The 22,038-nt window shown below is 39.5% G+C and overlaps 3 long non-coding RNA genes across 24 annotated transcripts in view; 2 read left to right on the plus strand and 1 right to left on the minus strand.

Moving 5' to 3' along the window:
• Positions 1-14,983, plus strand: part of LOC139799240 (uncharacterized) — a 90,532-nt gene extending 75,549 nt beyond the window's left edge. For all 19 annotated transcript variants that reach the window (XR_011727179.1, XR_011727178.1, XR_011727180.1 and 16 more), the window contains 2 exons: positions 12,178-12,261; positions 14,152-14,983. This is a non-coding gene — a long non-coding RNA (uncharacterized lncRNA). The remainder of the gene's footprint in view (positions 1-12,177; positions 12,262-14,151) is intronic.
• Positions 284-8,679, plus strand: LOC139799241 (uncharacterized). Of its 4 annotated transcripts, none has more exons than XR_011727181.1 (5): positions 284-429; positions 834-1,016; positions 7,468-7,539; positions 8,045-8,136; positions 8,307-8,679. It is a non-coding gene; the product is annotated as an uncharacterized lncRNA (long non-coding RNA). The 4 variants fall into 4 exon arrangements; XR_011727183.1 differs by lacking the exons at positions 284-429; positions 834-1,016 and adding exons at positions 2,785-3,855; positions 5,011-5,161; XR_011727184.1 differs by lacking the exons at positions 284-429; positions 834-1,016 and adding an exon at positions 3,218-3,855.
• LOC139799243 (uncharacterized) lies at positions 7,287-12,262 on the minus strand. Its single transcript, XR_011727190.1, has 2 exons — positions 12,181-12,262; positions 7,287-8,489 (listed from the first exon to the last, which is right to left on the minus strand). It is a non-coding gene; the product is annotated as an uncharacterized lncRNA (long non-coding RNA).
• Positions 14,984-22,038: the final 7,055 nt, after the last annotated feature.

The raw sequence follows: 22,038 nt of genomic DNA on the forward strand, positions 1-22,038 counted from the left end.
GTGCAATACAACTGTTATATTTCATAATACAAACCAGATTATCACCAGGGCCATAGGCTTTAGTTTCTTAGGAAAAAAAAAAACGCTCCATCCAGGCAGCTTTTGTATTTGGAGATTTAGGGTCTCCCAGTTGCCTTTGGCTGGTTAAGCTCTGTTCAGGCTCCAGCCTGAGCAGAAGAGGTGAAGGTTTACTTTGGGCCATTTACTTTGGTGCCCACTTTGGGTGTTCTTAGCCCCACAGACACCAATACCATGCAGCACAAGCAGACTCACACAGCAGCTCCTTGGTTACCAGCTCCAGAAGGCAAAGGAGACCTCAGCAGCCTTCAGAGGCATCTGGTGTGTTTGCAAAGCAACTGGACTGGACACAGAATCTCTGCTGAGCCAGGTCCTCCACCATGCTCCTGCTTTCCAAAGTCATGCAGGGATGTGGGTTCATCTCTGAGTGGAAGAGATCTGTAAATGATTTGAAGGTTCAGAGTTCAGGGGTGATTTGGAAAAACACCCATCAGGCTGCAATGCTGTCTGGTTAGGTAGGGTGTCTCTGGATATTTCTGGCATTTCACCTCCTGATTGAAGTCAGGAAAACTCAAAGAAAGAAAAATATGGGAAAATACATCCAGACACGTCCAAGCTTTGAAACTCGTTTCAGTTCTTGCTTTACCCCACCCATCCCTCTTTGAACTAGAAAATAGTCAGTGCTTTAAAAATAGTTAGTCCCTAAAATAGCAGGTAAGTAGCATAAATAGCTGTTCAAGAATCAGAGATATGACTAATTCCTGTTCATTAGACGTAAATAACTACTTGTTTCACTACTCATTAATTACAGTGAGATCCCTTCAGCTCTGTCACATGCATCCAGGTCTGTTACCACACTGTCTCCTTCCAATAAATCCACCTCATCATTCTGCAGATGTGTACCAATGAGAGGAAACAGGAAAGGCTGAGAGCCACGGGCATCCTCCTCTGCAGCTCTGGTTCCTGGGGATTCAAGAAGAGAAGACAGGCTCCAGGGGGTAAGATCCAGCCACTAATTTTGTTGCTGGCATAACATCTTATGACTGAGGTATGATTCCCAGATGGCTTTCCTAAACCATTAGGTTGCAAATACTTCTGGGGAGTTTTGTAATTCACCTCAGCAGTATATGTTAATGCTACTTAAGGGATGTCTTTAATGCTGTCTTCCTGCTTCCAGGATTTTCACTGGGTCACTTTCTCAGTGTTGGAGCTTTCCCTGGGGCTGTGCACAGGTTGCAATGCATCTGGGGGCAGGGGAAAGAGTGCCCTTTCAGTTCAACTTGATTAGAGAGTTTTGACTGAAAAAACGTGCTATTTGTTTTTAAAAAAAGAAAATACTAAGTCACCCAAACTTAAATTTACCTTGTAAATGGATTGGTTTTGAAAGAAAGTTTCCCAAACAGGGTGAACTTTCTGTGTATATACATGTATATAAAATATAATTCTATATATATAATTATTCATTGATTAGAGTATTTGCCCTTGTAAGGCCTGTAGCCAGCCATGCCCAACAAGTTGTGGAATAATAATCACTGAGCCTAAGATGGAATCATTCAGTGTAAGGGCAAGGATTTGATCCAGCTTTGCAGACTAGTTTCCCAATCACTGGCTCATGGATTCAGTATATACTGCTAATGCCAATCCATTTTGTAGAGCAGGTTGAAAACTCAGTAAAAGACCCATAAGCAGCAGTTCTAGCAGCTGGGTGAGGTAGGGACCTGTTGAATTTAGATTTTTGATTCAAGTTGGTCAGGAAAAAGACTTGTGCAGAGTTATTTCCCAAGGAAATTTTCACTGAGCATGAGGATGATGTTGCTCTCTGTTTAGCATGATGTGGAGACAAAAAACAAATGCCTCCACTCTTTTTTTTTTTTTTTTTGTGGTGCAAACTTTGTTGTTTCTACCTACCATAATGTAATGGAGATGAATAAAACTTGGCATGTATATGTATAGTCTCATTTTCCCCCTCTTCCATCTCTCCTGCTTTAAAATGCTCCACTGTGCATTTCCAGCAGCTCCATGGTTGCCTTGAAAGGACTAACTTTGTTCAACTTCAAAACTAAAGCTGTGGGAACCCAGAAGGTCCTAAAAGTAATTGTATTAACAGAAAGTGGTGATGCGAGGTCAAGGGGAAGTGCAGGACCTGAGTTCTCAAAATACCCTCAGCTACGCTGTGAAAACAGATGTGCACTGTAATTCCTTTCTGCATATGGGGAAATGTCTCAAGATCAGGGTCTACTCTGAACAGCTCAGCAAAGGTCTTTGTCCCATTCTTCCACTTTCTGTCTTTCAGAAGGGATCCTAGGGTTTTTGTTTGGTTTTGTTTTTTTCCTTCGTGCTTGGTTTTCTGGTCACTGTGAAAAACCTTTGAAAATTAGTCTCCAGGAAGGCTGCCTGATGTCAAAAAAGAAAAAAATCAAACCAAACCAGAGATATTTTCATCGTAACCTGCTGGAGGCACCAGGTGAGCTTATGGAGTGTGCCTTAAGATGTCACAGCAGCCAGCCCAGCCCCATGGGACACGGTGTGGCAGGAAGCTTTGCTTGGGGCAGAGAGCAGTGCCAGGCTCGCTGCCCCGTGGCAGAAGCTCTCACACAGGAGGGAACAGTGCTAAGAGGAGCAGTTCAGCATCACCACCACACACCTGCCTGCCACCCACACATCCTAATCATCAGTGTGACATGGTTAGTGTCACTGCTACAGGTGATGGGGTGAGCTAAATGGTGGCAGCTTTCCTTTAGTCTCAGGGACAGAAGGGGCAGGGGCACCTCCAGTGCTCCCACCTGCTGTAGTTTGTCTGTTGGACTCTGCAGATGGCTCAGTGTGCACCACAGGGGAAGCTAAGGTCAGGTTTTAGCAATAATTTTAAGTTATGCTGTTCTGGGCTTATGCTAGAACTTAGTGTTACTCTAATGACCCATGTAGAGGATGTAGGCACATAAATTTGATTTACTACTGATTCTCCCCCTCTACTCTGCTCTCAGGAGACCTCACCTGGAGTACTGTGTCCAGTTTTGGAGCCCCTATTACAAGAAAGACATGGAAGTGCTGGAGAGTGTCCAGAGAAGGGTCATGAGGATGATCAGAGGGCTGGAGCACCTCTCCTCTGAAGATAGACTGAGAGAGTTGGGGTTATTCAGTCTGGAGAGGAGAAGGCTCCGAGGAGACCTTATTGTAGCCTTCCAGTATCTTAAGGGGGACTACAAGAACGCTGGTGCTGGACTATTTAGGATGCCAGGTAGTGATAAGATTAAAGGGAATGGACTCAAACTAGAGGACAGTAGATTTATATTAGATATTAGGGAGATGTTCTTCACCATAAGGGTGGTGAAATACTGGCACAGGTTGCCCAGAGAGGTGGTGGAAGCCCCATCCCTGGAAGTTTTTAAGGCCAGGCTGGACCTGGCTCTGGGAAACCTGATCAAGTGGGAGGTGTCCCTGCCCATGGCAGGGGGGTTGTAACTAGGTGATCTTAATGGTCCCTTCCAACCCTGAAAATGGTATGATTCTAGGAAATGAAAAGACACGGCATGTTTACAGCTGATAACCAAAAATGTCCCTGACTTACCTGTTTTCAAAGAAGCACTCTATGAGAACAATGTTTCAGAAGAATCCAACAGCTCAGCCAGTCCTGTCTCCAGCAACCCACCTCAAGGCCCTCTTTTGACTATCACCAGACACCCTGCCTGCCTCACAGGGACCTCAGCAGAGGGGTGTAGAGTGTTGAGCAGCCACACTGCTGGGTTACTTGAAGCAGGAGGACCACGTGTGGCTGTGCTGGGCTTTGTTCCACAGAGTTAGGCTCTCTGTGTAAACCAAAGCCTGAATTTTAACTGTGTAAGTAGGAGGAAAACTAAAACATATTTCACTGAGTTCTAGGAAAGCTCTGAATGGATGTAATTTTTTAATCAAGATTTTATGTGTCCTATCCAAACACATTTTATGTGTCCTATCCAATTGTGAAGTACCATTAGATTTAAAGCAAGCTGCTGTATTACATATCTCAGGTGACTGTATCAGTGCTGGTGTGCACAGTCTGTAATCCCTGTCTCAGGATTCAAGACATGCTCAGAGATGGGGTTTGGTTTTTTTGTTTGTTTGTGGGTTTTGGGTTTTTTTGGGGGGGGGGGTTGTAGAGAGGTATGTTCAAGATTAGAGCTGGACATTTGATTTTCCTAGGTATGAAAGGTATTTCTAGTGAGGTTTAAAGCTGTTCAAGATGAGCTCTTGAGGTTCAGGTAGCAGCAACACAAAGTGCTCCTATGTTTTTCTGATGCATTTTGAAATTAAGGTGAATTTTGCAAGCTGGTCTTTCTGGTATGATTAGGGCTGACATTCTCCCAAGATGGGTGCAGTTGTACCTGTCTTCTTTTAATTAGGTGGTACTCATGAGTAGAAACCTGAGCTAAGCAGCACAAGTGTGTTAGTGCTGGACCAGTGTGCCCAGGATGGCTGTGCTTGGCCTGCAGCTGTAGTGCTGTACCTGGTCTTCATTACATTATTGAACCTCTGTGGGACAGTTTTCTCTTGGAAAATAGGAATAAGTGTTATTTTCCTGCCACTGAGCAATAGTCCAATGGGCTAGTAGCTCAAGTAAATGTGAAAATGTACTTAAATGCTCAGCAAGCTCCACTGGCTGATTGGGTTTTGGACCTGATTTTATCTTTAGTTAGTGACCCTACCTAAATTCCACTGTAGCCATTGCAATAGATCCATTTCCTTGTCCATCTTTAACTTTGCAAGTCTGCGGAAGGAAACTTTCTTCTAATATACATGGCAAGCTTGGCAGCACTTTCACAAGGAAACAAACTAAACAGTGAGGCTTTCTGCCAGTTTAGGCTGAAATATATGTGGAAGAGATTTTGAGATTTTTTTTTTTGCTGTCTTCAAGTCAGAAAGGCAGTTTAGCCCAAGTTCGTACTTGAGTCTGATTTTAATTAAAATCTTAGCTTCAAAAACTGCAATTTGACTTTACCTAATCAAAAAATACAGGTAAAACAACACAGAAACAGGAAGAAAAGGCAGAAAAAAATTGCAGAAAAATATATCCTGGTGCTAGAGAAGCAAGAGAGCCTGTCAGGCTAACTCATTATCTTCATTCTTGCTCAGCTACAATGAAGGCAGATTAAGGATAAATTACTCTGTAAGCAAATGTCTTGTTTTCTCTTGTGACCCCACCTCTTTTGAGCATCCTGCCCTATCCCCACCCCTTGCACTTGTCTGAATGTCTTAATAGCAGTATTCATGCAGCTGATAATTTATATGTCTGAGAGAGATTTATCCAGAGCCTTCCCTTCAGTTATTCAGAAAATCTGAGATACAGCACGTGATTTGTTAGGTTCCAAACTCTAACTTAAAAAAATCACAGAATGTCTTTAAGGGCTGGGCTGAAGTGAGAAAAATTTTAAAGGGAACCATTTCAACCAGGAGGCAGTGCTTAGGTCCTCACTTTACACCTAGTTACAGAAGTTTGTCTTCAAAATACACACAATGCCTATTGTAACCTAAGCACAAAACATTTGGCTTTGCCAGAGGCAGTTTGATGTTCTGCTCAGGAAGACAGACGGGGCTGCTCCAGTTACTGCAACCTGCTTGATTCAGTCGGTGTCTCGTGTCATAAACACGAATTGTTAATTTCATATTACTCATAACAGGCGCACTGTGAATGTTTGCAGGGTGTATGGGATATCAGTTACAAATGTGATTATACCAGCCATTCCTCAGGACTGACACCAGTTTCAAATTAGAAGCTGACAGGCCTCACCTGCTCCTGAGTTCACTGACAGGTCACCTTCTTGTAACTTTGGCTGTCCCCTGCAAAATGGCATCTGTGTTCATAGAGGGACAGCGATGGACTCGAAGTTGTTAGAATTGCTGAAGAATAAGTTGTCATCTGCTCTGATAGAGTAGTACTCAACTTTAGGCTTTCAGATGGCTTGGTGCTTGTAGCACCTGACAGTGTTTCCAAATACAAGAATAGCTGGATCAGAGGGGCAGCAGTTGTTCCCTCTCCTACCCATGGCTGCTGTGAGTTCAGCTCAGCCCCAGCCACAGGGTTTGGACAACCCCAGAGATCTCAGCAAAGGGCTTGTAAAATACCTTTACTTTTCTACCTATAAGAACAGGACATTAGGGTAGATAAACATTCCCTTCAGAGGCTGTTGTGATGCATCCATAGTTTTGAACAATGTGTCAAAGACAAAAGGTAACAATCATTCCACAAGCAACTAGATTAAAAAATGTTAAACTTTTAAATTTGTTGAATGTTTCCATTAATTTGTTTACATGCCAGTTATTTCCAGATAAAATTATTGTTTGCACTTACAGATCCTGACTCTTGAGAACCTATTTCTTCATAACAGAAAATTCTTCATATTCATTTAATAAATCAAATGAAGTCGAGTCCAATTCCTATATTCTGTCATTTCTCAAAACCAGGAAAATGTGCATGCGTAGTCACAAAATTTGGGATGAGTGTTTATTTCTGTCATTAAACAAAATGTCAGGCCTTGCAGGTTAAAAATTTGTTGTCCTGACACGCATATCCTATTGAATATACGTGTGCCACCGATGGAATGGTTAAAAGAAAGTGTCTTCTTTCAGTGTGTACAGACAATTAAGTAAATACATATATAAAAAATACAACTGAAGTTGCCTGGTCCATTACTGGTGTCTGCAGAGAGGAAGGTCACAGATCCATGGGATGTTACAAGCTTTTCTGCCTGCAGCACCAGGGGTGAGAGGCCAATTCTCACCATGAGCTCACTTGTGTTCTGGTGAGAAAAGAACACAGACATATTCGTGAGAGGGTAGGCAAGGATAAACAAGATGTTGAACTGCACGGTGCCAAATGAAGGGCTCAGAGCAGCCAAGGAAAATCCTGTTGTTTTCCCTTCACTAAATTAGACCTTTATTTTTCTCTCAGGCACAGTGGCCAGCAGGGCTGTCAGGACATTCAGTTATCACAGCTGCCATCATTCTCTGAAATCTGTCCTTGATTTTATTTTCTGCTCCCAGAAAGATTATAGTATTGTTATTTTATCTATATTAAATAAACCTAATGCCAGATTCCTCATGGTGTAAACAAACACGACTTCAGGAAAGCAATGCTGATTCATGTCATCCAAGTGATGATTCTTAATATAAAAGGGAACATGTTACAAGAGAGTAAACAGAAGCAAACATTTGTTATACAAACTCATGTCATCAACATAGACTCCACCCTTGTCCCCCCCAGCAATGAGAGGGAATAAAATGGCTAAAGTAGATTTACAGAAGCCAACACTTTTTTTTTTTTTTTTTTTTTTTTTTTCTTTTATGATTTGGATATTGATAATTTTTAATCTTCTCAGAACAACCAGGAGATGTATTATAGCTTGAGCTAGCCATGTAAAGCTGGTCTGTTCTTTAACCTGACCCAATTCACTTGGACATATTTTATATCTCCAGGGATCCAGCCATGAAGTCCATTAGAGCATCAGATGCAGTGAGGTCAAATCAATTGTCCATACTGCAGACAAGGTAACCATCATTTACTGTAATTCTCCCCCGTCATGGTAGAGGAGAGGAAAGGTTAAAAGCTGTATTACCATGAGGCTGTCTCATCTATCTTTCAGTATATTGGTAATACCTAAACACTGCTTAAAGAACTGAACGTACAATATTAAATCTGCATTAAAATGGAATTAATGGTCAGACTGCCAAATCAACAAATTTTCTGGTTTTTTTGTTTCAGGGAGGTGAAGAAAAAATGCCACTTTTAAAACAGAAAGCAAAAAACTTTACATTTTACAATACATTGTCATGTCAGACACAGCACATCCAGAGCTAACTGAACATTCATCTCAGGATGACCTGGCTGACTGATATTTATCCTTGCCCATACATAGATATATTTACCCATGAAGTAATTTGCTGTCATCTCTTTAAGCTGGGGATGCTACGACAGTGCAAAAACAAAAGAGGAAGTAAATTCAGGACGTATATTTTTCACTGTAAATCAAGTCCTTAGGTGTTTGCACTCTAGGATGGGCAATAATAATTGACTGAAGCAATCACTGCTGTGGGAAAACAAACGTCCTGGCCGTGTCGCATCTGAAGGTCATGCCTGATGACATAGTAAGCACCTGAACTCTCACTGACTCCCTGGCAGATGCTGGGTGTCGAGCACCTCCTGGAGCTCTCTTGGCAGGGAGAGATTTACACAGCCACTGGGGCTGGGGGTGAGGATGGGTTTTCGCTCCCACCTCCCTCCACTGGGTCTGCAAAGTCATTTATTTCCATTACAGTGCCACGGCATCTCTCTGACTCCTGCGCTCCCTGAGTTAACTGCATGAAACCAGAGAGAAAATGAGGTTCTGTGCCAGGGACTGTGTATTCCTCCTCCTCTGAACACCTCCACTCTGGCCCTGATGAGTGTCCCATGAGCTGATGTGCATGTGATGTGCCCACCTCTGCCAGGCAGGGGAGAGCTATGGCCCTGTGGCCCCAGCCTTGTGGGTCTCTGTTGAAGTGGGAAGTGATAACAGAGCTCAGCTTTATTCACTTGCCCATGTGCCTTCTCCAGAGCAATCGTTTCTTTTTCCCTGGATTTCTTTAACCCTGAGCTATTTTCATCAAGAAATTGAATAAAGAGCTACTAAGATTTTCCATATTATAGAATTTTTTCCCTAGCATTTCCTAGCATTTCAGGAGCTGAGTTGCTAAGCAAACATACACAGGTATTTAAAATAGAACCTAAGTAGTAAGAAATAGAAGATAGTAAAACATTGTTACTCTAGTACAAGCACAGCAAATGTATTTCTGTGGCTGACATACATTCATGGTATTCTTCTTGGGAGAAAATGGGATAAATTTAGTGGGAATGTAAGAGTTGGTATAGGTTACTGATGAATAAATGTTCTATTATGAAGCTTATTTTTGAGGCTTTAGTTAGTGTTTAATGCCCAGCACAGTAAATTCTAACTTCAAATAATGTAGGTATTCAGTAACCATAAAAAGAAACTAGTAAAAGTTTTGTGTGTGCTGAAGGGGAGATAAATGTACTTTAGATTAGGTGTTACATATTATTCACTTAGCTGCTTTTCCTCTTTCCCTCTTTTTATGATTTACCTTAGCACAGTCTCTGTGTGGCTCCTTTTCCTCAGTTTATGTTACCCATTGTCTCTGAATTCATCCCTATGAATGTCTGTTCACAGGTCCATTAAATAAAAGCAATGTCACTGCTATAAATACGGACTGGGCAACTCTTTACAAAATTAAGCACTGCAACAGTGAAAGCTTTTCCATTTTACTATAGAAATGCAGGAAAAAATAAGAGGAATATAAAGCTAAGAAAGAAATATTCATCCAAGTCTGGAAATAAATGAAAGGTTAAAAACTTGCTTCCCTTCGCAGAGCAAAATTAGGACTCCATGCAGCTTGTCTGGTCTGTTGCTTCCCTTGTTCTGGAGTGGCTCTCAGCCCAGCAGTGCCCTCTCTGCTGGTGTGAACTCTTCAATGCTACCTCAGAGAATGGGCTGCTGGGTTATTTGCCTGAAACTGAAGTCTCAAAAAAGATCAGACAAACTTTGCTGTTCTTTGGCTTCAGTGGATACCACAGCCTGCCTGAAAGAGCACTGAACTTAACAGAAAGGCTTTGAATCTGGAAAAATGCTTACTGAAATCAATGAGAGAAAAAGCTTACACTCCAACAGTTAACACTTCATTCTGCCTCTTTTCTCAATAGATACAAACATTGGCTCTATAATGCCTAGTAATTTTTTTTAAGATCAATACAACAAACCTAAATTGTGCAATGGATGTGTGTTTACTATCTGCTGTGCTAGCACTGCAACTCAAATCAGACTTTTGAAAAATAAGTATTTGATTTTACATTAATTCTACCCCATGCAGCAAACAAATGTATTTTTAAGGAAATCTCTTTAGCCAGGAAAATCACTAAGGAATTCCTCAAGAGTTATATATAGCTCTTAGTTGACAGACTTCCTTAAAGGCCTCCTTTTTCTATGTCTACAGCAATTAAAGTAAAAGTTGTCCTTTGAGTATTTGACATTGGCAAGATGTATTTAGTATAATTTTCTCCAAATGCTAAAGAGGTTGCTACAGTTATGGGGAAGTAGTGAGGGCTTGTGAACATGATAGAGATTCAGAGTCTCTGAATTTGCCATAAAGTAATCTATGCAAACCTTTCTGATTCTCCTGGTCTCTCTGAGAGACTGTGCTGATTCCCTCCTGGCTGTGGCAGCAGTCAGTGGCCTGGAAGCTGAGTTAATGGTATGACAGTTGTGGCATTCCAGAGAGCATCAGTGTGGGGCTTGGGAGATTAAATTCTCATCTAAGTGACCATAAAAGACAAAAAAAACCTCCAGTGAAATTAGACAGAATTGTCCTGAAAACGCTTATGAAAGGAGAAGAAAACTGCACTTCTGAGTAAATCTTCACTTGGTTACAGCTTGTGCTTGGGCTGTTGTGGTGTGACTGTTTCACATTAAAGATCAAACACCAAAGCTGTAGCAGGAGGTTACCAACACTATCTTTCCCTTGTGCTGTTAGAAGTTGAAATAATTATTAATGAAAGACATCTTACATCAATATCAAAATGTTTCCTGTTGCACTATGGGCCACCAGCAAAGACTGTATAGCCCCTTCTTCTTTCTTTTTCTTTTCTTTTTTTTTCAACAGTGATAAATAGGGTAAAAATAAGTAACTTTACATTGCCTGGAGTTTCTTAGAATTTACAGATCATTTCAAACTGAAATGGAAAGTTTTGGAGATTCTCTTTATGTCAGTATGCACCTCCATAGAATACAGTTTCAGTGATTAATTTTTTCCTTGTGCTGGAGTCCCTCCTACTTGCCCCAGTCTACAATATATCATTCTCTAATATGTCATTGGAAATCTTATTTATAACAGATTATCCAGCAGTGTTTTCTGTACGAATCTCTTGACTTGGTGCTCTCTGATGTTCAAACTGAGTGGCTCGCAGAAGGTTGGGGTCCTCAAGCTTTCATAAGGTTATTTAAGCCTTTGGAGTCAGAAATAAAGGATTAAAAATATATATTTAAAAAATAAAAAAATAAAATAAAATATATATATATATAGCTTTAATTTCTGCTGAATTCCTGATTTTCAAAACATGAACAAGGCCATCTGTTCGTAACCAGATGAAAAACAACGAGCTTAAAAGATCACACATACAAACCAAACCTAAAGTGATTATTTAAACCTTTTGGTATTTGCTCTGGATTTTGGGCTAAAAGTTGTTGTAAAAGGCTGAGGGGAAGGAACAGCAACCCATGGGGGAGGTTCTTGCTATACACAGATCCATCTGCCTTGCTTATGAGTTTGTTATTAGCTGCCTTAAATGTTGACTAAAAGATAAATGAATATTTGTCCAAACCAGCAAATGTATCCAAATGAAACATAATCCTGAAAGATCTTCCGTTTTTCTACAAGTTCAGTTTGTCAGATCAGTTCAAGGAAAAAATGTACCAAGATTTAGAAAAAACAAAAAAGCAGGATAAATATTTCCAGCAATTAGAGGAAAAAAAAAAAAAATTAGAGGAAAAAAAAATTTTTGTCCTGTGTCTCCTCACTTCCAGTTTGTATTCAGTGAGTGTCAGTATAATATGCTGCTGAATGGGAATCTGAATGAGAAAGTGGCTTTAAAAAAAAGTGAATTTAACTAATTTATTTTCATTTCTGAGGCTGAGGAAAACGCAAGCTATGTAACAAGGAAATGTTTTATTATTGGACCAGGAAGCAGTTTTATATATATACATATATATATATATATATATACAAAGGCATAAAACATAGGGAATTAGATATTTTTAGAATATATTTTTTAATCAGTCAAGATATCCCTTTCAGCACAGTGTGGGACATAACATTAATCTTATTTGTGATCTAAAAAAACCTATCTATTTCTTCATAGTCAGAACTTCGCTACATTACCTCATTTTTTACCCAAAGCCAAACTGTTGGATTTTTGGAGACTGCTAAATTTTTTTTCTATGACAATTAGTTCATTACTAATCTTGACCATCTCTACAATGAACTCATGAAGAAGTTTAATATTAAAAAGCACCTCATATATCATTTTACAATAAACCTGAAGGAATATTGAACACTTGTAAATATGACCTCTCTTCGCAGGACTTCTTTTAGCTTTTCTTCCTGAAGCTTTTCTACATTTATCTTCAAATCTCCATGAAAGAAGCTAAAGAAATGAAAGCTCAGGTTTGTAGCAACATTACTCATCTTACTCATGGATATTCTATAGCTTGGCTTTTTTTCCACTTCCTCTTACCTGGTTCCTTCATAACTCAGGCAGCAGATGGACTCTTAAATGCCCATTGCTTGAAGCCAATGGCACTTACAGATGTAATTTATACAGTACCTGATTATTTAAATGGCAAAACCCCAAAACTTTTGCTTTTAAAAAATGCAAATGTGTCTGGATCTCACTAATGAAAGTTCTTTTTTTTTTTTTTTTTTTTCCCGAAAACCATTTGCTCATTAGATTCAGCTCTTCTTTAAAAAAAAAAAAAAAAAAAGAAAAAGTTGGAATCATGGTATTATCTGTGTTTTTTTTTTTTCCAGAGGACTCAGCAGCTGAAACCTTGCCAGTGGTGACACGTAGGATGCTGTCAGTGGTGAGAGACCATGATGACCACACTGTTAAGACAAACAGTGCAACAGTAGGTTTCATAACACAGGAATTCCAGGGAACAGTGGATTTATTTTAGCCCTGAGACTGAGAAACTTCTCAGCACCTTTAAAACAAACACACACACACACACACAAAGGTTATAAAGGGTAACTGCATGGCAGGGCCAAACCTTTGCCGATGAACGTGTGTTAATTTGTGGATCAAGATACCATGATGCAGGTTGACAAGTTGTTTATTAATGAGGTACAATTTGAGGAAACATTAGGTTTCACTGCACTACTCCCTGCATACATTTTGTCAGTTCTTACTTGTTGGAGGTCTTAAATGAGAATTGATATGTACTGGTGGCTAAGTCACATTTTTCCAACAGAGGGTGGCAATGCCCGGGTAACAGATTCTATGGAAGGAACAGGATTATTTAATTTATTATAATTTTGTGAAACTCAGCAGTGTCTACTCCTTTTCTTTTGAATTTGGGTTAAGAATATTTGAGCAGCCTGGGGTAAAGCAACATTAGTGGTGTTTCTTATTGCCTCATCCTGCTTTTTTTTCCAAAGCAGGCATGCTTGAGGCACTCCTATTTGATATTTTGGATCTCCTGAGGTATGACTGACTACACCAAATAATCTTGACATACTTGACATCTCTTTTGGAAGGAAATAGATTTTCTTTTGAGTGGTCCTGCTGCCTTAATGCAGAGAAGTCCTGTGAAATTGCTTCTTCAACCTGAAGGGTGTAAAAAGATTAAAGATGGATTCCATTTGCTTCTCTCCCTTGTTCTGTTCAATGTATTATAACTGCATTGGCAGTGTTCAGAAAGAAGGCAGAGTTCACTATGAGAACTTCAAATTTAGGTCACTGGTTCTGACTCACACACCTGCTAGTTTGGAAATAAAAAAAATTAGCAATTTCTTATTTCTAGCTAAGTATTAGAATTAGACATGGTTTCTGTCTTGTTTCTATTTCTAGTCAGCTTGGGTGTGTAAGGCAGATAATGAGAACATGACAAAGACATATGCAAAGAAAGTGGAATACTTCTTTGTGACCAGGACAGAGATTATTTGTTCTTCCCAAGTGTGCATTTTTTGGTGGCTCAGTAGACGCCATCATCCCTTCCCCAATTTTTTTTTAGCTCTCAAAGAACAGGGAGATGTTACTAGGGATACCCTTCCTCTATTGTTTATAAGCAAACAGAAAAGTTTTCTCTCCTGTGGAGCTGCAAGGTTTGCTCTTGCATTTGTGCTTTCTCATCCACCTTTGAGATAAGCTGTGCCATTTTCTGTTTGCTGTGTTGTCACAACCAGGCCATGGGGCAGCTGCTGTTCAAGAAAAACAAATTGGTCATAATGATCAGGAGCCCAGGTAAAACATCTTTTAGCAATTTCTTAAAGAATTATCTTTGTTTTGTATAACAAATATAAACATAAACTTATTTTAATATTGTGTTTTACGTACAGGAAGAAAAGAAACATCATCTTGCAAATGAGGAATAATGCTTTTACACCCAGTTCAGTTACAGAGACTTCATATTCCTGCTGAAGAAGAAAAAGAGTCAGATGCCCTGCAGTACTGTAAGAGTTACCAATTTCCCACCTCCAGGGAATAGCAACAAAAAAATGCATCAGATGTCCTGGGAAAGCTGAGTGCCTTGTCAGCTGAATCATCACACCAGAATTATAAAACTTTAAGAGCTATACTATACAGAATTATTTTGCCTTGAAAAGATATGCTTAGAGCATATAACACACTCGTTCCCAGTGTGTTATTTGATTAAAAAGAAGCTGTTGAAATATGTTCTCTTTTCTGTGGTATTGTGATAGGAGGTTTACAGAGACTTTGCTATATGCTGTTTCATCATCATCATTTCAGCCTAGACATTTGTAGGTGGCTGCTATATTTGTTGGATACAGACCTGTGTGCACCCCAGTTCTTGACTGTGATCAGAACTTTTATGAACAAAGCAGGATTTCATTTTCCCCACAGGGACTCCTTGCTGATAACACTTCTGTGCTCAGCAACTGGCTTTGCAGCATTTTGCTTGCATACTGCTAGTGTGCACCTTCAGGTTTCACTGAGAGGTTGTGAGATAACAGGACACTTGAGTAAGCCTTGAAATGAACGCATAGAGAGTGACTCCTGCTTTCTTTTTTTTTTCACTTGACATTATCAGCCTCTGGGCTTAAAGTGATTATGTATTTTAAGGCAGTGTTATAAAAGCCTGATGTAAAATATATTTCTATAAGTACTATGTCAAAATAAAGATACAAAATCATGAACATTGTACTGACATCCTCTGTCCCCACCTCTTGCTTTTATCTTCATCTTAAGCACCTACATCATTGGAGAACAATATATTAATCAGACATCTTACAAGCCAGAATCCTATGTAGCTTGATCACTTTTGGGGTAATATTTAGCTAGACTGCCTAAAAATGCTTATTGGTCTCTACGGACTTCTGCTGAATTTATTTAATACAAAGTGTAATATAAAAAGCTTTCTCCACAGTTAATTAGCCTCCAGGTTATTTTAGGCCCTAGGGCACTGTATTTGAGTTGTCATTGCTACTTGCAAAGATCAGCAGTATTTAATTCTTGTGTTACACAAAGCAGATTGCATGTGCTTATCTGGCTAGTATTAATTCACTGTTTAAAGGATCTAATTTTATTTTTTATTTTCTTGTCTATTAAAAGGGGTGCAAAAGATGAGGAACTTTGCTGAAATCAGATGTGTTACACTGAGATGATACCAGCTTAAATTACAGCAGAACTAAACCTGAAGGTTCCTCCAGAATTAGGCTGGTGGCAAATTTGTTTCTGTTACACGATAAACAGAAGCTTATTAATTAATCCTGTTTTCTACAGAGAAAACATCAGGTTTCCTTCATTGGACAATCCTGTGTTCTCAGAAAACATTCACACATCTTCCAATACCCAGTTAGCAGGGACAGGAACCTGTTAGTGGTTAGAGGAGCAGCAGAAGGTTAAATCATCTGACTTTGATGTTATGTTGATCATTTACCCTTAGTGTACAGTAACATCTTAAAAAAAAGTGAAGCAAAGTGGGAGTATTCATTACTGGGCAAACACAGCTGACAAGTTAAAGAACATGTCCCTCAAGCTGAGACCAAAGTGCTTCATGTATTCATGTGTAATGGAGATTACGGTAAGAACCAAATGAAGTTGTCTAAGGGAAAACAATGTCTCCTGAGCCCTTATTCTGGTTTGGCCACAAGTTAATAACACAACCAGCACTTAACAACAAAATGCAGGCCTGTATTATCTTTTAGCAAATGCCCGTCATGTGCAATCCAAACAGGTCAATTACCAGCAAATCTCTGAAGATCTCCTGAACCCTCAGAAGAGTCAGAGATGCCAAGAAAATGTCTAGATGCACGGAGACAGAGGAACAGAAATAGGGCACAAACCAATTTGCAGAAATGGAACTTAACCCTTAGAGGGAAGAACCCAGCCTACTACATATTCATTTTCATTTCATTAAATATTTATGGAGAGACACGCATGTAATGTGATTCTAAATTATGGAAAAAGCACAGACTGAAACTGCACCGTTTCAGACACGTTTAATCTAATTTTTTAAATTTTTCTGTGTCTTGCAGGTGTAATGGACAAATGTGTGGGTTTTTTTCTGCCACTATCATTCTGGACATTTGAAAATTAACATCTTGAAGAATTCTAAATTATCACACTCAAAAAATATAGCATGGTGGCCAGGGATACCTTATTCTTCAACTCAATACACATGTCTATGATCTATTAATATTAATGAAACCTGCACACAAGCATGTGGGGATAATTGACCCCATTAAATTCCATTTACTCATGAGCTACTTTGTAAGGTTTGACCCTTAGTTGTAGTTTTTATCACTGATGAAAGTTGGAACTGTGTATGCCAACATAAGATTATTTCAAAAGTAGCTTTGTGGAAAAAAAAAAGAGAAAGAAAAAAAAAGAAAAATGAAAAGAAAAAAAAAAAGGCAAGAGAAAAAGAGACAGGAAAAAAAAGAGAAAGAGGAAGAAATAAAGAGGAATAGGGAAAGGAAAAAGGAGACATAAAAAGAAAGAAAGAGATGAAGAGAAGAGAAGAGAAAGGAAAAGAGAGAAAGGAAAAGAAAAATAAGAAAGGAAAAGAGAAAGAAAAAAAGAATCTCAAAGAAACACAAATTGTCCAGTCTTTGAGCATCTAATGAAAGTAACTTTGCTTTAAACATTTTTTGGGACAGGAAATCAAAATACTTTAGCAGATGAAGAACCTCAGCTTGGATATATTTTTAATGGGGATCTCCACTGTCATTTGCATGACTTTGTGGTCAGACATGGAAAGGATGAGATCTGGATCCAGTCAAGGTCAGTTTGGACAGGGCTATGAAGCAACCTTATTATTTGAAGAAAATCCCTGCTCATTGCACAGGGTTTGGATTAGTTGGCTGCTAAAGGTCCCTACACACCCAAACCATTCTATGATTTGAACATTTTTTCTTAAATTCTGGGAATGCTGTCTTCTTTGAGTTTTCTTTCACGCTTTTCCTATTTTCCTATTTTCTGTTTGAGAAACAAGAGAGTCAATCTGTTGTCTTTTCATTGGCTGGTCTCTATATGAAGATTATGGATTTAGTTCACTGGAGAGGGTGCACCTAAAATCTTTCCTGGTTAGCACTGACAGCAGGCAACAATGTAAGAATCACTTTTATGTCTTTTTTCAAATAAGGGATATATTCTTCCTGTCTAGGAATGGCTGATCTTTTCTTTAAAAGATACAGCCTGCGATAGAGAATTTGTTTTACCACCATGTGCAACCATAATACAACCTGCCCTGACATACAGAAAAAGAGAGAATACTAGGGTTAGAACTAGCATTTGTATTGCTGTAGCTAGAGCTTTATAACAGATATTACTCATTTTTTCCTCATAGTAGTTTTACTTTGTGTTCTTGGTAGCAATCTCAAAAAAAACCAACCTCTTGGAAAAAAATCTCACAAACAGTGAGATCAGATCTTTCCCAAAAGGAGCACTCAGACTACATGAGCTGCTGTACTCTTTCTTCTTGGTACCCAATACAGAAATTGTTGGGTTTTTTATGGTCTTTTACCTAGTGCACCTTCAAAATTTCCTTGTTCAGGGCTGCAGGGTACCTGAGAAAGCATCCAGAATCACACTTGCTGCCCCAAGGACCTGAATGGGTTCTACCCAAGACCCAATGTCTCCATCAGCTTCAGAGGAACACACTGCTCACTGCACCAGAGCAGTGAAGAATCTCCAGGCACGAGTTACTGGCACAGTTTAAAGAGGAGCTCAGCTGAGTGCCATACTGAACACGAGAGCATTGGCAAAGCTTACAGTGGAAACACACACAGAGGAAATTCCCTCTTGGCGTTGAAGGCACCTGAGTAAAAGCAGGAGGAGCTGCTGATTAACAACTTCAGACTGCAGACCAAATACGAAAAGGATGAACAATGGCAATAAAATTCTGTTATGTCTTTCTGTGGCACGCGTGCAATTTACCATTAAGGAATACTCCATAGGTAGCTCCAGCAGTACATTTTCACAGTCTAACTGATGCATATGAAATTTGGCTTGGAGCTTTCAAAAAAAGGCAAAAGTACAGAGATTCTATTCCATACAACAGGAAAACCAAAGTCCTGCAATATTAGTTACAACTGCAATAGATTTTTATGGCTCTAATACAGCTAATTCACTCAGTAAGGCAGGGAGCTTGCAGCTGTGTCTCAGAGGGTGCACATTTAACAGGGCTGCTGGGGTTTCACTATAAAACACACATGCCAGTTCCTTCACAGAACTCTGGTAGGTTTGGGAGGTAGGACTGTCTTCTACCTTCTAGCCAGATGGACCTGTCTCTGGGGCATGCCTTTTTCCATAAATTTAGCGGTTTGATTCCTTTTCCAACCAGTTTGTTTGCTGCAGAAATCAGGTTTACTAAGTTCCTAGTTATCAGGGTCACTTCTGGAACTTTTCTCACAGATCTTCTTTTTCCCTGCCTGTAGCACTGAGGTCAGTGCAAATTAGTTATTTTCTTGTTAACAATCACAAATAGACCTCTTGGGATGAAGCTGACAAACAAATCTTTCCCAAAAGTAGTACTCAGACTGCATGACCTATTATACTCCTCATTCTTTCTCAACACACAAATTAGTATTTTTACTTTTTACCCCATGCACCTTCAAAATCCCCTTGCTCAGGGCTGCACGACAGTTGAAGAAGGGTGCCATTACTGGAAATTTCATATCTAAGTTTATTTGGAAATTCTGAGTGAATAACTTCTGCTCCAAGTGCATACACTTTAACCTGATGCAGTCCTGGAGACCCTTTTGGTCTCATATGGGAACCTCCCTGACTACCTTTACTTCTTATCAATGCAAACAACACACTTAGGTTTCCTGCAATGTCTTTTTCTTCCAGAACTGTTCCTTTTGCCTCTCTGCCATGTATTGGCACCATGAGTTCACCAGTAGCTTTCTAGAGTCTGAGGCTACCAAGCAAAGCTTGATTAGGTTTGTATGTTCAGCAAGACACTCTTCAAAATATTTTTGGCCTATTTATTGCAGTTTTTGTTAACTTCTCCAAGTCTTACCTATTTTTCTCCACTGGACATGACTTAAATTCTGAATGATAGCTTTTTACTCCTGGTAACCATGCTCTCTGCCCTTTCACATGGGAACTACTTTTGATATTAGAAGAGGCTATTTAATGATATGCAAGTACACTGAACCTTTATTATGCCTTTATGCAGACTCCATAGGGACTGTGCCAGCTGCTCCTTGCCATTTTAAGGTAAATTGCTGCAAAGCTTTGTATTTTTCACTTCATCTTTCTGTAAGGGGTTGAATCTCAGAATGGTAACATCAGTCCATAACTCTTTTCCTTATACTTAGAAAACTGGCAGCTTAGTTCTGCTGGATGTATCTGACCACTAAATGGCACTGGCATCAGGCATCTCAGTCAATGTTTTACCTCAGCTCTTACTCCTCAGATAAACTCTTAGACCATCCCTCAAGAGCTAAATTGTACAGCTGCTCACCACCATACCTGGACTGCTGTGCCACACACCACTGTCTTCTGTAGCAAGTGTGAAATAACTTTTTCAGGAGTCAACCACTGTCGAGGTGTTGTGTCCATGTGCTGGAGGAGGCACAGACCTTTGTTGAAGAAGCTGCAGACAGAAATATTAGCTTCAGCTCCAACTTTTAAAGTCTAAACAGACTAATTTAGCCCTTTGGTGATCTGCAACGTGTAAGGACAACACTTTTGTACTACACCTGACCTGCTGGATGAGTAACACAGGATGGCATTTTCTGATTTCTCCAGTGCATAAAGCAGAATGGCTCCATAATAAAAGCAGTCACGTTCACCTATACAACTTTGGAGTTTGCAAGACTGTTATGTTTCTAATCATGAAAACCATGGCTTTATTGAGATGATAAAGTAGCCATAAATAAAAAGCTCACAGGAGCAGGCTGACAAATAAACTTTTAATGTTAGGTATGTATGGTGATGTAGTTTGTGGTGACAGCACATTGCTCAGGAGAGCAGGTGATATTCTGCTTCCTATTATACCAATGTCAACCCAGAGAATTTCCATTGTCTGTATTTCAAGCAGTTCAACTAAGATAAAGATCTCTACACAGAGCTTCATAGCCATTTTTTTTTTGCCACTGTGTAGTATTATTACAAAAAAAAGAAAGTACTATAGAGGTCAAATTACTTTCAATATTGTTTCTGATAGTAGATGCACTAAAAATGGCTTAGTCTTATCCATTAATCATAACAAAATCATAAAAAGAGGCTGAAATACATTTCAGTAAGGTACCAACTCTTTCTCCTGCACTGTTACAAAATTTAGGTGTGTGACCAAAGCGATGCCTATCACACTCACTGCCACTGGAAACCAGACACCTCTGGGTGGACATTGCCATTTTAGGTCTCACAGTGACAGGACTTGGTGTTTCCAGCCCTCAGATTATTTGTACTAAGAATAAACAAAGATGAAATTATAGAAAGGAAAATAGAGAAGGGCAAAAAGCATTGTGCCACGTGCATATGTACAGGAACCACAACGGGAAGCTGTAAGCAGAGGTGGAATGGCAGAACAGAGCCTGGGAACAAGCACAGACAGCTCTAAATGAAGACTTTTGATCCCTAGGCTCTTCCCCTGCTCATCTCTGGACCTGACAATCTTGGGCAGGTGTGCTGGGAGCACTCCCAGCCCTGGCAATGGGCTCTGCTGCATGGGCAGTCCTGGTCCAGAGCAGGGTAATTGAACCGAAGGCACAGAGAGACAGAGGGACAAAAGTAGGGCAGCATCTGCACACAAAGCCTGAGCTGCTTAACTTACACTGATGGAAAAAAGGATTTGAATAGCTAAAACCTGGACCACTGAACTGAGATGCAAATATAACTCCAAGTATGCATTGCTGGGCTCTAGGAGGACTGGTAGAGAGGAAAAAACCATCTTACTCCTGTTTTGGAGAATGTGCTCCCTTCCTCCTTTTTTAAAATAACAGAGATATTATTTTCAGTATAAATTTGTCTTTTTTTGTATATAAACTCAGGAACAAGTGGAAATCTGGTTCCAGGCTTAGAAGTGAGATTTACATACGTGTGCACTCATATACAAACACTTTTTCACAAACGTATACAAACCCTATACCCAACCTGCCCCCCCATTTTTCTGCCTCCAAACATTTGCTTTGTTATACACCCTCAAAGAAAATTATGTCAAATAACTACACAGAAAAAGAAATTTTGTTTTCAAAAAATAAAACTCAATGTAGGCTGTTTCTAAGAGGTAAATATAAACCAGATGTATTTCAAATATTCATTTAGTCAAATGCTGTACCTAAAAGGGCAAAGGGCTGTTCTCTTCAAATCTAAAGCAACATAAAAACAAAAAGGAAAAAATTGCTACCACTCTGTTCTGAAGTACCACAGAGATATCTGCCATTTTTATGTAACATAACAGCCTGGCATACTAAAACTTCACATTTCTGGAGCCTGTTTCTATGTGAGCATTTTTATTTGAAAGGAAAGTCAGATTATCTCCATCATTCACAACAGAGTGGGACTCATGTAGGTTCATTTTGATTTTATGGATGAAATTATTTAGGAAGAAACACTGAGACTTTCTTGATGCAACATAGAATAATATTGACTGAAGAAGGGATGGAGTCCAGGTCTGTGGCCATCTAGCTGTGTGCATTAACCTCTAGGCTTTCAAGAAGTCTGATGCATACCAGAAAATTAATTTCCTACCTGTTATATTTTTCTGTCCTAGGGTAACAGTCATATTTCCAAAGAAAGAAGTGATTTTT

The sequence above is a fragment of the Heliangelus exortis genome, chromosome 8 (assembly GCF_036169615.1).
Source record: "Heliangelus exortis chromosome 8, bHelExo1.hap1, whole genome shotgun sequence".
In the NCBI taxonomy this organism is placed as follows: Eukaryota; Metazoa; Chordata; class Aves; order Apodiformes; family Trochilidae; genus Heliangelus; species Heliangelus exortis.